The sequence below is a fragment of the Copadichromis virginalis genome, linkage group LG23 (assembly GCF_057382275.1).
Source record: "Copadichromis virginalis isolate Kocher_CV1m ecotype Utaka linkage group LG23, C_Virginalis_male_GT1.1, whole genome shotgun sequence".
NCBI classification, from domain to species: Eukaryota; Metazoa; Chordata; class Actinopteri; order Cichliformes; family Cichlidae; genus Copadichromis; species Copadichromis virginalis.
This window is the reverse complement of record NC_140639.1, coordinates 19,133,565-19,146,934: the sequence shown is the minus strand read 5'-3', so window position 1 is coordinate 19,146,934 and position 13,370 is coordinate 19,133,565. Positions and strand designations below refer to the sequence as shown.

General features: G+C 44.3%; 3 non-coding genes across 3 annotated transcripts; 2 read left to right on the top strand and 1 right to left on the bottom strand.

Moving 5' to 3' along the window:
• Positions 1-2,632: 2,632 nt before the first annotated feature.
• trnas-uga (transfer RNA serine (anticodon UGA)) lies at positions 2,633-2,715 on the bottom strand. The gene has a single exon. It is a non-coding gene; the product is annotated as a tRNA-Ser (tRNA).
• Positions 2,716-3,474: 759 nt separating this feature from the next.
• Positions 3,475-3,546, top strand: trnaw-cca (transfer RNA tryptophan (anticodon CCA)). The gene has a single exon. It is a non-coding gene; the product is annotated as a tRNA-Trp (tRNA).
• A 1,305-nt stretch (positions 3,547-4,851) lies between these two features.
• trnam-cau (transfer RNA methionine (anticodon CAU)) lies at positions 4,852-4,923 on the top strand. The gene has a single exon. It is a non-coding gene; the product is annotated as a tRNA-Met (tRNA).
• Positions 4,924-13,370: the final 8,447 nt, after the last annotated feature.

The window sequence follows — 13,370 nt, the reverse complement described above, 5'->3', positions numbered from 1 at the left end:
GCACTGTGAAGATCATATGTGATGCTGCCAACATTATCACAAATGTGGAAGCCAAGTGGCCAGGCTCTGTCCATGACTCACAAATATTCCGTGAATGTACACTGAGCACAAAATTTGGACATGGTGAGTTGAGAATACTGTAAAATATATAAAGACCAATTGCTTCAGGGACATTTGAACTGAAGTGTATCCTTCTGTCTTAGGAGAGTTCACTGGCTACTTGCTTGGTGATAGGGGGTATCCATGTTTACCCTATTTGCTTACCCCTTACCCTGACCCTGAACCGGGCCCACAGCAGCGATATAATCTGGCTAATTGCAGGACAAGAGCCAGAATTGAAATGACTATCGGAATGCTTAAGGCCCGGTTCCAGTGCCTGCAAAGACTCAGGGTCACCCCAGAAAGGGCATGTGACATTATTGTGGCATGTGTGATTCTTCACAACATTGCCACAATTAGAGGAGAACACTGTCCTTCTGAACCAAACAGCAGCAGTGATCCAAACCATGAACATCCTGACCCTCCCACGGACATACAAGATGGAAGCGCAGTCAGAGACACCATATGTCACAATCATTTCTTTTGACCCATCACCTCAACATGTTGAAAGAAGAATAAACAGATTTTTTGTTCAACTGGCTTTATTGGTCGCCTGTATTTCCTGTACACAAAGTATTAAAAGATGTAAACCTCATAAAGTGTCTCTGTTGCTTCCTCCTCTGTAACAGCTGTCAATGTTTCTTCATTATTTTCCTGTAGTAAAGAAATAGACAACATTGCTGTTCTACTGTAAACTCATATAATCTGTGGAGTATTACTCACAACTGCATGTTGGTCTGGCTCAACAGGAGGCTGCACCAGATGCAGTACACCATCACCATCAACTGATAGAATATGAGGTTTATACAGGTCACTTATAACTTACAAGGGACCAAATGGCAATTAACAAACATACCAATCACCTTACACTTCATTGTCATTATGCTCTCAAAGACAACCAAGACTGAGGGAAGGCAAAATCAGTCGGAAAATAACTTCACTACAAAATAATCCATTATGGTAAAGAGTTTATCAAATGAATGAGTAGCACTGCAAAGGTGACTGTGAAGAAAGGATGTATGCACATCATGTATTATTTTGGATTTACCCCTTATGTAGGCACTTGTGTCTTGCGGGGTTATTGACTCAGAGGATGTCCCCGCAGAGATGCCTTCGGCCACAGGGCGCCCACTGTTTTGGCTGAGGGCAACTGCTCAGCCTCTGTGAGTGGTGGTGGTGGAGGACCCCCACCTGTTTTTCGGGCCTCCGCTTTTTTTCTGTTGGCTATAACGGGTCACATTTGAGCATACAGAGTAAGCAAATATGTACTTGTAATGTGCTCAGATAATTTCAATAAGTGCTTACAGAAAGAAAATTAATGTAGCCTCTAACTGCAATTGATTTACATGGGACAAACAGACCAAGCACTATGGCTCATAATACAATTACACCTTACCTGTTTGGACTATATTTTTATATTTCATTTTTACTTGCTGCCAGGAACGTTTGGGGCCTGTTGGGTTGCACCTGCGCTCACATCACATCACAAAATAAAATGTATAAAATAACAAATAAAATAACATATGATAAAATAACGTGTTAAATGGGTGGAAATCCCTAGATCAATGTTTAAATTAACACTCACGCATTGACTCTGTCGGCTATGTTTTGCCATGCATGCTCCCTTTCTTTTGCAGCTGTGGCTGTGTTACTTTTTTCCGCGGAATTTGCATGTTATCGGCATATGCTGCCATCAGAATTTCAGCCTCAAGCGCTGTGAAATACATTGACCGCGCCTTCTTTCCCTCCGTCTCCATGGTGACTCGCTTAATCTGTGCTCCGCTTATCAGGGCTTTATGTATCCTCGTCCGCGCGCTTCACTTGGGGTTAAAGCAACTCCGCGTTGACTGAACTAATTGTTATCAGCCTTTCTGAAACCGAATATTCCGAGTTGGACAGTTCGGGGTTACTCAACCCTGCGTATCGTTTTTCACTCTGAGTTTTCTAAACCGGCTTCCTGAAACAGGGCCCAGGTACTGCCGCCTAACTGAAAACCAAACGTAGCCAGAAAGGATTAAGATTTGTCATTCTAGCCTTTCTATAGCAGTGATAACAAGTAGCCCCCTGCAACAATTTTGATGTCTTGTGTGGAAAGAAGATGGATTGGCTTTGCAGAGATTTTCAGAAGTTTTGGGCAGAGGGGCAGGTTTGTGGGACCTTGTGGGGCAATGGTAGCGCATCTGACTCCAGATCAGAAGCTTGCGTGTTCAAATCACATCAAGGTCAACCAAGAGTGACAGGACTGCAGCCTGTTTGAATTAATATGTGACTCAAAGTCTGTGCACATGCCACTGATCGACATCTCCCACCGTTTTTGTTTATAAAGCCTGGAGAGAAGAAGAGGGACTCTCCTTGGAGACAAGCACATTTTGTACATGAATGATTAGTATGTAAGTACAGTGGTGTGAACCGGTGATTGGAGAACTGTCAATCACTCAATGCTCCTGGGCACCGTTGCAACTTTTGTATATGAGCCCCTCCGACTAATTGCAACCTTATCTTAGCAGAAAAAGAAGCACCCGTAACGCATTTTCGCTGTGAGCAGGGTTTGAACCTGCGCGGGGAACACCCCATTGGATTTCAAATCCAACGCCTTAACCTCTCGGCCATCACAGCTCCTCCACTTCACCTGCACCTTTTGGCCTGTGGTGAGAGATGCCTGCTCCCTGCTCCAACAGCGCTGGTTCTTTTGGAGATCATCACATGCCAGAACACTCCCTACTCAGAAGTCACTTCTCTGGTAAATACCATTAACAGTCGTTGAAGAGACCATTGTGTGTGAAGTGTAAGGTCGTTTAGTCAGGTAAGATTTCATTCAAGGCTGACAGCACTGGTCTCCTACCCCCATGAATAGCATTTTGGTGCAGACGGCACAAGGAGCCTCTCCAGAGCAGCTTGTGTTTGAGACAGGAGATCATCACGTACAAAAGCACTCCCTTCTGAGCAATCACTTTTTAGGTGTGTGTGAGAGGAAGGTCTTTTATTTTTAGACACTGTCCAAGGACTTTGTCTTTCTCTGACAAGCATCAGTAACAAATATGCATTGTTAAGAATTTGTCTAGCTGGCTTGCAAAGCTCATCAGAGCGTGAGCACTGAATGACAGACACTATATTAGGCCTTTGATTGACTACTGCAAGCGCACTTCAAACCTCGATTTGTATTCTTTTCTCAAAGAGGAGAACCTTTCAAGTATAAAGAGAGATTCTACGTGTGCATGTTGACATGCATGGTCTGAAATGACATGCGTCTTTGGCACAACCTCTTTGCATTCACAAGTTGAACAACCTCCAGTTGCAGAAAAATTGCTTGTGTGGAAAGATGGTCTGGCTTCTCAGAGATTTTCAGAAGTTTTGAGCAGAGGGGCAGGTTTGTGGGACCTTGTGGCGCAATGGTAGCGCATCTGACTCCAGATCAGAAGGTTGCGTGTTCAAATCACGTCAAGGTCAGCCGAGAGTGAGGGGACTGCAGCCTGTGATTCCCTTCCAATAGGAGGTTTTTAGTTGCTTGTGGCATACTCGTCCGTCTGTCCAGAAATTCAGGTCCATGACTCATGACGTGTCTCCAGTGAGTTGTTGATGGTGTCAGTGAACACTGTAGACAACTGATCAGCACAGTGCCTCAGGGTGGATGGAGGCACCGAATTTGGCCCAGCTGCTTTGCATGGGTCCTGTGTCTTAGAGAGTCTGTTTACATCCCTTTCAAGTATGGAAAGAGGTGTGAAGGCACATGGAGAAATTTGTGAGCTTTACTGAGTGGTAGAGGTGATGGGGGAGCCGCAAGTGTTGACCGTCTGGGGAGGGGGCCCGGGTAGCTGGACGTTCCATTGTTTTCTGAAAGCACCAGGTGTGAATACATTGGATAGGTGTGAATAGCAGCTGAATTAGAGGGCTTCTGTAAATGGAACTGAATAAAAATGGCAAACAAAACACTCGCATGCTGCAGGTATACAGAGAACCATGCCATGAGATACATGTAAACACATAGTTGAAAGAAGTAAAGACTGCACCAAAGAGAAACTCACAAAATTATTGTAAAGAAAAAAACATTCAAATATCAAGTATAAGTTTTTCATTCCGAGCAAACAAACAGTTTTGAATGATAATGAAATCTAAAAGCAGCTTCAGAGCTGGGCTTGGCATTCTGAAGCAAGCTCATCATATCCAGGATAGTTTTTCACTGTGGACAATGTCACTGTGTCCGCTGTGTTGGATACATTCAGATTTCATGTCTAATGTCGGTGCTTGTGATTACAGACGGTATTACATCTCTACCGATAAGAACTACCATTGACAATCAGCGGGAAGTATTAAGAGCATCGAAGTGCATCAGCAGAGTGTGTTCGTGTAACAGAACGTCGATTTTAGTTAACTAAAGGTAAAATAAGGTTCATTGAAGAGAGTTCATGGGTTTATTTAGGAAGTAAACATACGCAACACCAAGTGTCAGTGTTTTCACGTCTAAGCGTTTACGTGACTATGCGACTCAGTGGCTCACACAATAAGCTCAGTGATTCGAGTTAGCAGCTAACGAGGAAATGGTTGGCTGACCCTAGCTTAAAATCTGTTGGGCCGCACACGAGACCTGACAAGCAGTCCAAGAAGCTTTGAAGCATTGAACGCTGAGGTGACAAAGATTTATAAAAGTCAGTGTTCAAACGGGTACCGTCCACCTTCAGAATTCCCACAGTTTGTTCATGCAAGATGTTATTGAAGGCCCACTTTTAAGCAGCGCTAGTCTTGTGGTACGTGTGGAGCAGAGTGGCGCAGCGGAAGCGTGCTGGGCCCATAACCCAGAGGTCGATGGATCGAAACCATCCTCTGCTAGGCTCGTCTGTTTTCAGGACGTACTAAACAACTGTGCTCCGAAAGGCTTGCTTACAAGTCTGGGATAGGTTTCCAGGAAGAAGCCATTCACCTTCTAAAAATTGGACAAAACAGACTAAACCCAGAAGTTGCCTAACTAAGAAGCAAATCCTAGTGAATATAACCTGTTCGCCACATCTTCTTCAAAGCCCATTCACTTTGTTACCTCAACAGCGTGACATCACCTGTTTGCAACACAAGAACAACAATGGAGGCAACGGTGTACCTGCTGCTAAAGTGACGGTAAACGGTTGGACCACTGTGTTGCTTTGGGTGTACCCAAATGGCTGGCTGTGTTTGCCGGGAGACCAGTGACCAGGTACTGCCGCCTAACTGAAAACCAAACGTAGCCAGAAAGGATTAAGATTTGTCATTCTAGCCTTTCTATAGCAGTGATAACAAGTAGCCCCCTGCAACAATTTTGATGTCTTGTGTGGAAAGAAGATGGATTGGCTTTGCAGAGATTTTCAGAAGTTTTGGGCAGAGGGGCAGGTTTGTGGGACCTTGTGGGGTAGCGCATCTGACTCCAGATCAGAAGGTTGCGTATTCAAATCACATCAAGGTCAACCAAGAGTGACAGGACTGCAGCCTGTTTGAATTAATATGTGACTCAAAGTCTGTGCACATGCCACTGATCGACATCTCCCACCGTTTTTGTTTATAAAGCCTGGAGAGAAGAAGAGGGACTCTCCTTGGAGACAAGCACATTTTGTACATGAATGATTAGTATGTAAGTACAGTGGTGTGAACCGGTGATTGGAGAACTGTCAATCACGCAATGCTCCTGGGCACCGTTGCAACTTTTGTATATGAGCTCCTCCGACTAATTGCAACCTTATCTTAGCAGAAAAAGAAGCTCCCGTAACGCATTTGTGAAGAGGTGTGAAGGCACATGGAGAAATTTGTGAGCTTTACTGAGTGGTAGAGGTGTTGACCGCCTGGGGAGGGGGCCAGCTGGACGTTCCATTGTTTTCTGAAAGCACCAGGTGTGAATACATTGGATAGGTGTGAATAGTAGCTGAATAAGAGGGCTTCTGTAAATGGAACTGAATAAAAATGGCAAACAAAACACACAGACCATCAGGGTGTACACTTCACCCCTGGCGTCGTTTCCCACCTCTAAATTTTAAATACATGTAGACACTGATGGCTATCAGGAGGGGCTATGCGCTTACCTCCTGGGTTTTAAATGCACCTTAAAACACACATGCATTAACACTACATATGAGCGGGCGGAGGGAGGTTTGGAGTCTTCTCACACCCCCGCTCTCTGCGACCTGCTGGAGCAGGGGGCCAGGAGGAGGAGTTGGCCGTCCGACTGGGGTCTGGAGTGTGGGGCATCTCTGCTGCTGCGGAGTCGGGGTGGTCTGCTTCTCCCCACCACAGGGAAAAGGGTAACACCACCTGGGTCTGTATTCAGTTTCCCCCTCCAGGGGCCTAGACCCGGGGCTTAGAGTATGCTTGGGGAGTGTAACTGTGTGTACAGTGTCTCTATGTCTGTCTCCACGTTGGTTGAGTGTTGAGTAATTGCATATGAGAGCATGAGGGTGGGAATGGATGTTTGTATCTGTGTGTGCCTGTATGTCTGTGTCTATATGTCAGGTTGGGTATCAGATGCCACATCTCTGGGGACATCTCAGGCCCTCAAAGGTATGGAGGCCTATCTCCCCCTACCACTTCCCCTGCCAGTGGCAGACGCCCTCAGACATTATTGCGTTGGTGGTTCTTTGTGGCTCACCCCTTGTTGGCTGCTTATTGGGGCCTGGAGCCTGGGGCTCGCTCGGGCCACTTCGGGGGTGGGGTGCCCTCAGCCTCTCGGCCTGGGGCTCGTTCACTCAGGCACAGCTGGCTGCCGGCGGAGCTCACGGGCACGTCACTGCCACCCCCCCTGGCTAATGCTCCACGGCTGCTGAGTGACCACGCATCTGGGACTCTCCTCAGCTCTCTCTGGGACAGTGGCGCGTTTGCCCCTCTGTTGGTTTTCCTTGGTCTCTTGTGTTCTGGGGTCCTCTGGATGTCTGGAGTCTTGATCTCCTCCATACCTGCTTCATGCCCTGGAGGACGGGGCTGTGGCCCCCCCACACCCTCTAGCAGATCATTACATGAAGGAACCTTTTAAAAACAAGCGCGTCCATGCTCACAGGTGTACACACGGGTGATCACACCCACAAACTACACCCTTTTTGGCTCCTACCTCAAAGCACACTGTGTGCTGTCGATATTACGTGCTGCACAATAATGTTTAATATTTAGTATTTACTGTTATATTCCCATATATCATTGTGATGTTGTTTATTGTATTGCTCTCATTTTCTTCTGCTTGTTTTCTTTTTTCTTTCTCAACAGGTGATCCAGGTGATTGATATATGTATTTTTTGTCTGCTTATTTAGTTGGTTTTTGTTTTCTTGCCCTTTATCCCCGTCCCTCTTCTCCGCAGTTTTTTCCCCCCTTCCTTTCTCCCTTTTCTTTTCCTCATTCACGTCTGTCCCGTATCTAGCAAGCAAAAATAAAAAATAAATAAAAGAAACAAGAAAAGGTGAATCAAATAGACCATCACGGCAAGACTGGGATGGTCAATTTGGTAAAGTAAATCGGTTGAGCATCTTTCTTCGCCTTTAGACAATAATTCTGATGGCAAAAGAACCAAACGGGACAGGCAAAAAAAAAAAAAAAAAAAAAAAGAATAAAAAAGAATAAAAAACATGCAAATTAAGAAAATATCTTTAAAACTTTGGTAAATAATAAATGCTATTCTATATAAAAAAAAATAGAGGTTCCTGACAAAGTCAAAAAGCCTTGATACAATAAACACATTTATGTGATTCTTTTATGCATTTAAAATTTAAAACGGGTCAGTGCCGACCCTAACACAAGAGGAAGGGTAAATGTAGTACAATGTAAAACTGTAGCTCTTTCTCTGTCCACTAGGTGGAGATGTGGGCTCAATTTCATCACCCACTATGTTAAAAACAGGTGGTGATCAGGTGGTAATCAGCCACCGGTTTTTCTCTGCGAAAAAATGCGGCTGAGTGAAAGAGCAACTAGACACTTCAAAATAGTGTACGTGAGTGCTGATGAGAAGAAAGCATTGATACCTCAAACCAAAGTTCTTTTTCGGCTGATTATGTGTTTGTTTATTAAATATTTTTTGTGTTATCCTGATATATCATATCACGTTGTTTAAGCATTACACATGCTGTATGCTTTATAGTTTTGTTGATCTTTTTTGATTAACCTCAGATGTGAGGTTTTTATACTTTTTTAAACACCTGGATCACCTGTTGAGAAAAAAAAAAGAAAACAAGCAGAAGAAAACGAGAGTAATAGAATAAACAACATCACAATGATATATGAGAATATGACAGTAAATACTAAGTCTTAAACATTATTGTGCAGCACGTAATATCGACAGCACACAGTGTGCTTTAAGGTAGGAGCCAAAAAGGGTGTAGTTTGTGTGTGTGATCACCCGTGTGTACACCTGTGAGCATGGACGCGCTTGTTTTTTTCAAAAGGTTCCTTCATATAATTTGGTAAAGTAGCGGCGCCACTGTCCTAGAAAGAGCTGAGGAGAGTCCCAGGGGTCACTCAGCAGCCGCAGAGCAGAAGCCAGGGGGGGGGGGTGCATTTAAAACCCAGGAGGGCATGGAGCTACCTGCCAGATAGCAGCAGATAAGCGCATGGTCCCTCCTGCTAGCCCTCAATGTCTACGTGTATTTAAAATTGAGAGGTGGGCAACGACGCCAGGGGTGAGGTGTACACCCTGATGGTAATTTGGATTCCGTGTTTCGTGCCCACCCCCAAGATCCTATATGTATGTATAATGAGAGTGTGAGTAATGTGGATGTCTAAGTTGTGGGATAAAATTGAGGCAGAGGCAGCCTGAAGGGGACAGAGGGGGGGGTAGCCTCCTCTGCACCCTGGTGACATACCTTTACTCCAAGGCCCTGCATGTGTGGGTGGTTGTGGTGGAGCGGGAAGAGGGAGGCAGCTGGAGATGGGGAGGGAAGGAAGGGAGGGGCAAGTGACCCCTCCCTGGGGTCATCTCCCCCGCTGACCCCAGTAGGCACCCCCATACTCCGCGACCCGCCAGATGGGCCTGGGCCCAGTGCAGCAGCGCCTCCCGGCCCCACAGAGCCCGGGACAGTCCACCCAACCCCACCACAGAGAAAACTGCACCCACCCCATCATCCACTCATCTTCCAGACTACATAAGACAATAGACGCCCAGGCTGAGATCTTCCTCCACCTCTCCTGTATCTCCCCCTCCTGCAGAGAGAGTTCCTGAAGAGAGGAAAGCTCCTGCAAGATGTGACAACCTCCCTCACCAGTTGAAGAGCCCCCCAGGTGGCTCGACGCACCGGCGGCACCCTGCGCCAGGGCTGGGCCCCCATACACCCACCCGCCTACAACCCCGGCAACACACCAACCAAGACCAAAGCCCCCGAGGCCCAGCCAGGGGCTTTTTTAAACTCTGAATTCACAAAGAGATTCAGTCCAGCACATTTTTTCCCCTCAGAGTGATGTTTACAATAAATAAAGTCCCAGACTGAGAATCAGTTTTAAGCATAGTAAGCAAGCAAGATCAAAAGATTTGTTGTCATTGTAATGATGCATGAACACATGTTATGTATGCCACAAAATGGCCTCTGTGAGATGCACTTCACCCACGTACACACACACACACACACACACACACACACACACAAACACAGTTTGTTACTGCCAGATGCAACGTTTATTCTGAGTTTTTATTCGTTTTGACAGTCCACCGTCTGGACAGCTCCCGTCTCAGCTGATCCCCACTTCCCCTCCGCTCCTCTCCCGTCTCACAAAAAAGGAGAAGGAAACCGTCATCAGCCCAAACTCCATCAACTGTGTTCTCACCTGCCTCTCCAGCACCACCCTGTTGAGCTCACTGCACCACTCCTTCCCTGCAGCCGCGCCCAGGGCCACACCTCCGCCACAGCCTCCTTACAAGAATGTGTTAAGTTCTAATAGTGACCAGTAGGAAACCACCACACACACTGAAAATGGAGTAACGCAAGATTTATTTTTCCTCTAAAGCAGACTAGTGGCTGAAGACAAAGTTCTGGACTGCAATCAAAGGCCCAAAGCTGCCATGGTTAGAAATGTTAGACTGGCTACACACAGGAAAAAGTGGTACGTCAAGGGAAAGAGCAGCCAAACACATATCAATCTTGCATTTTTCTGAGAAAGGCTTTCCATCCACCTTATCAGGGCTTCTGTTATTAAGGAGTAGGTTTCCACACCAGATCCTGGGACTTCAGCTCTCAAACTTCAGAAGTTTGAGAGCTGAAGTCTTTACCAACTTCCTCTCATTGGTTACTCTTTAATTCCAGAGTAGGCTATTCCTCCATGAACTCAGCACACCGAGCATCTCCACTCCAGTAATTTTATCACAGCAAATCCACAGGAATCCTGATTTAAACGAGTCCTCCCTCCAGTGTCATTTGATTATTTTAAAAGCAAAAACTTCCAGGTTAGGTTAAAAATAATTTCCTTTGAAATGTGCACTTTTCTCATGTCTCATGTCAACTGGCTTCCATGCTGTAACAGTGCACTCCAAAGAGCTGGCAGCTGGACTAGAGTAGAATCTCCACTCCACATGGTTGTGGCCCACACCTCACAGCTCACACAAAAACACAGCATGCGATTATTAAAATGAAAAATAATACCAACCCAATGCTTAGTGGGGGATTTTCTCAATTTTCCACCATGCCACATTCTGCAACACACACAAATCAAGTGAATCCACCCTAAAGATTGTTCATTAGCTCAGCAACCCTCTGCTGAGGTTTCATTGAAATGAATTACACTGAATTATAAGTGTGGTTGGGTGGGTTGTGCTCTCTGCTTTGATTCTTCTCTCTCCTTCTCTGGAGGATGATGTTAGCTGTCAGTAGTTTGTGGTGGTAAACTCAGGTGGTTTGATTGTGTTTCACAACAGCTACAGGTAAGCTGCATGTCTGCACCTTATTGTAGGTTACCCACACTTTGGTTTATAGTGTAACCGCCTCTTAATTCCAGCTGCTGTGTAGGAAACATCATTCCTACAGTTGCAATCATTAAATGCAGAATAATAGGACTATTTTATTTTTAGCACTCTGTCTCCAGTGGCAGCTGGTGTTGATGCCTTTTGGCATTCTGGCCACACTTAAAATTAAGAGTTTACAACCTGCAGCAGTCTGTTCTCAGATCTGCTGTCTTGCCTGCATTGTCCTCTCTGGAAAAGAGCAGCTAGGGGTGGAACTTTTCTCCCAGAGATTTCCTGGGGCCTGGGTTCTGGTTGCCATTTTCTATTATAGAGTGATTGTTTTGCCAGAGCTATCGCGGGTGAAACTGATGCTACACAGTTCAGGTGGCAGCCTTGTAGGGTTTTATTTCTCACCTCTGAGCCCCTGTTGGACAGCACAGCATGGCGAAGATGATGTCACATCCTATGGTGTGATCATGTCAGTTTTTATAGCCATTTTAATGACATTCCAGAAGCTGAGAAATATTAAAATATACAAAGGGAGATGAAAAGAGGAAAAAAAGATTCTTCTCCTGCTATATCAGCGCTTATGTGGTGGTACTCTCTGAGTGGCAACACCTATCATTCAGGAGAATATTGTAGTGGCTATTCAGCTCTCTTGGTTGCTGTGGGCGGCCGGCGTTTCCTTTAGTACATTCTGCTACTAACACTCACACACATCCTCTCTCTCTCTCTGTCTGTAACTCTCTCTCTCTCTCTCTCTCTCTCTCTCTCTCTCACACACACACACACACACACACAGCAAAATTGTATATTTGTCTACAGAAAGTATACGGTGCTCCTCTAGGGAAACCAAATATGTCTGGCACAACAAAACATTCAGACCATAATTTTGCCTGTTACAACTGGCAGGACATGTTTAAACAAACAAACAAACAAACAAACAAGCAAACAAACAAACAAACAAACAAACAAACAAACAAACCTGTGTGGCCTTTGGATATTTTAGCTTGTGGATATGGACAATACTTTTATTTTTATTGCACAAAAGGATGAGAGTATGAAGTGGAGACTGCTCCAGGACAGAAACAACTGCAGTATACTGTTAACACAACTTTGGCTTCTCGCCTCCACTTGCTAATGCTAAGTTAGCCAAGAACCCAGAATTATTTTGTTTTGTAAAAGTTGTAAAGGTGAAATATTCTTTTTGGGAAGACCAGAGAGCAGGGCATTACAGTAATCAATGCGACTGGTAATAAAAGCATGCATCAGCATCTCCGTGTTGGCCCGAGAGAGAATAGGGTGGACTCTGGCTATATTTTTTAGATGATAAAATCCAAATTTGGTTACATGTTTAATATGTGGGATAAAACCAAGCTCAGAGTCGAAAATAACACCCAGGCATTTTCACTTGTAGTGAAGGACATAGTGAAAATGCCTGTAATTTAGACAAGAGTTTCTCTTTCTGAGCCTCAGGACCGATGATTAAAATTTCAGTTTTTGCCCTGGTTAAGCTGCAAAAAGTTTTCTGCCATTTTATATCTAGAATACAGTTAATACAGTGTTGAATACAGTGTTGTCGGCTTTGTTTTCATACCTAAGTACTAAGAGAAAAATCATGTGTGTCCTCATTATTATAGGGATTTGTGTTGTTGTGTGGGGCTGGAGCCTCAGGTATATACTGTCAAATAGTAATTATGAGTGTGGTTCAGGTTTTTTGTTTTTTTTAAGCAATATGAAAGTAATGTAACAGGTAGTATAATGAATGTCTTTCTCCTGGGTGTAATTAAGTGCATTACTTTTAAGAAAAATGTTTTGTGTAGGAACCTTTTTACTTTACTTTACTGAGTAATGTCCCAACACTGATCGCAACAAAGAGGGACATACCTCCAACATGCACAAATATTTGACCACACAGAATTAATTTGCATGAATGTAAGTAATGTCTTTGATATTCTGCTTAGTGGTGGTGGTGACTCTCAAAGTGGAGTCAGTGAGAATCAATAAGGAATCCAGTCGATAAATGATATCAATAATGGAATCAGAATCGCTAAATTCTTATTAATTTCGTCCTTACTGCTAGTATTTACTAATATCTTAGGACTCCACGCCTTCATCTAAATATGACAAAAGCAATCTGCAATAAAACGAGGATTTTGACTGGGTCAGTGTTTATATTCCATCTTTTACATACAGAAAACAGTTCAGAAAGAGATCAAATTATCATCATTTATGTCAGGCAAGCTTAAAAATCAGTTGATATAAACAGGGCCTAAGTATAGTTCACACAGAAAAATAACATAGTAAGCTCCTTCTTCACCCTTTAAATCATGTATTCACAGGCAGAAATTTCTAAGAATTTTAAATGAAACATCATAAAGTTATGCATTCATGTCTGTCTATATCTGT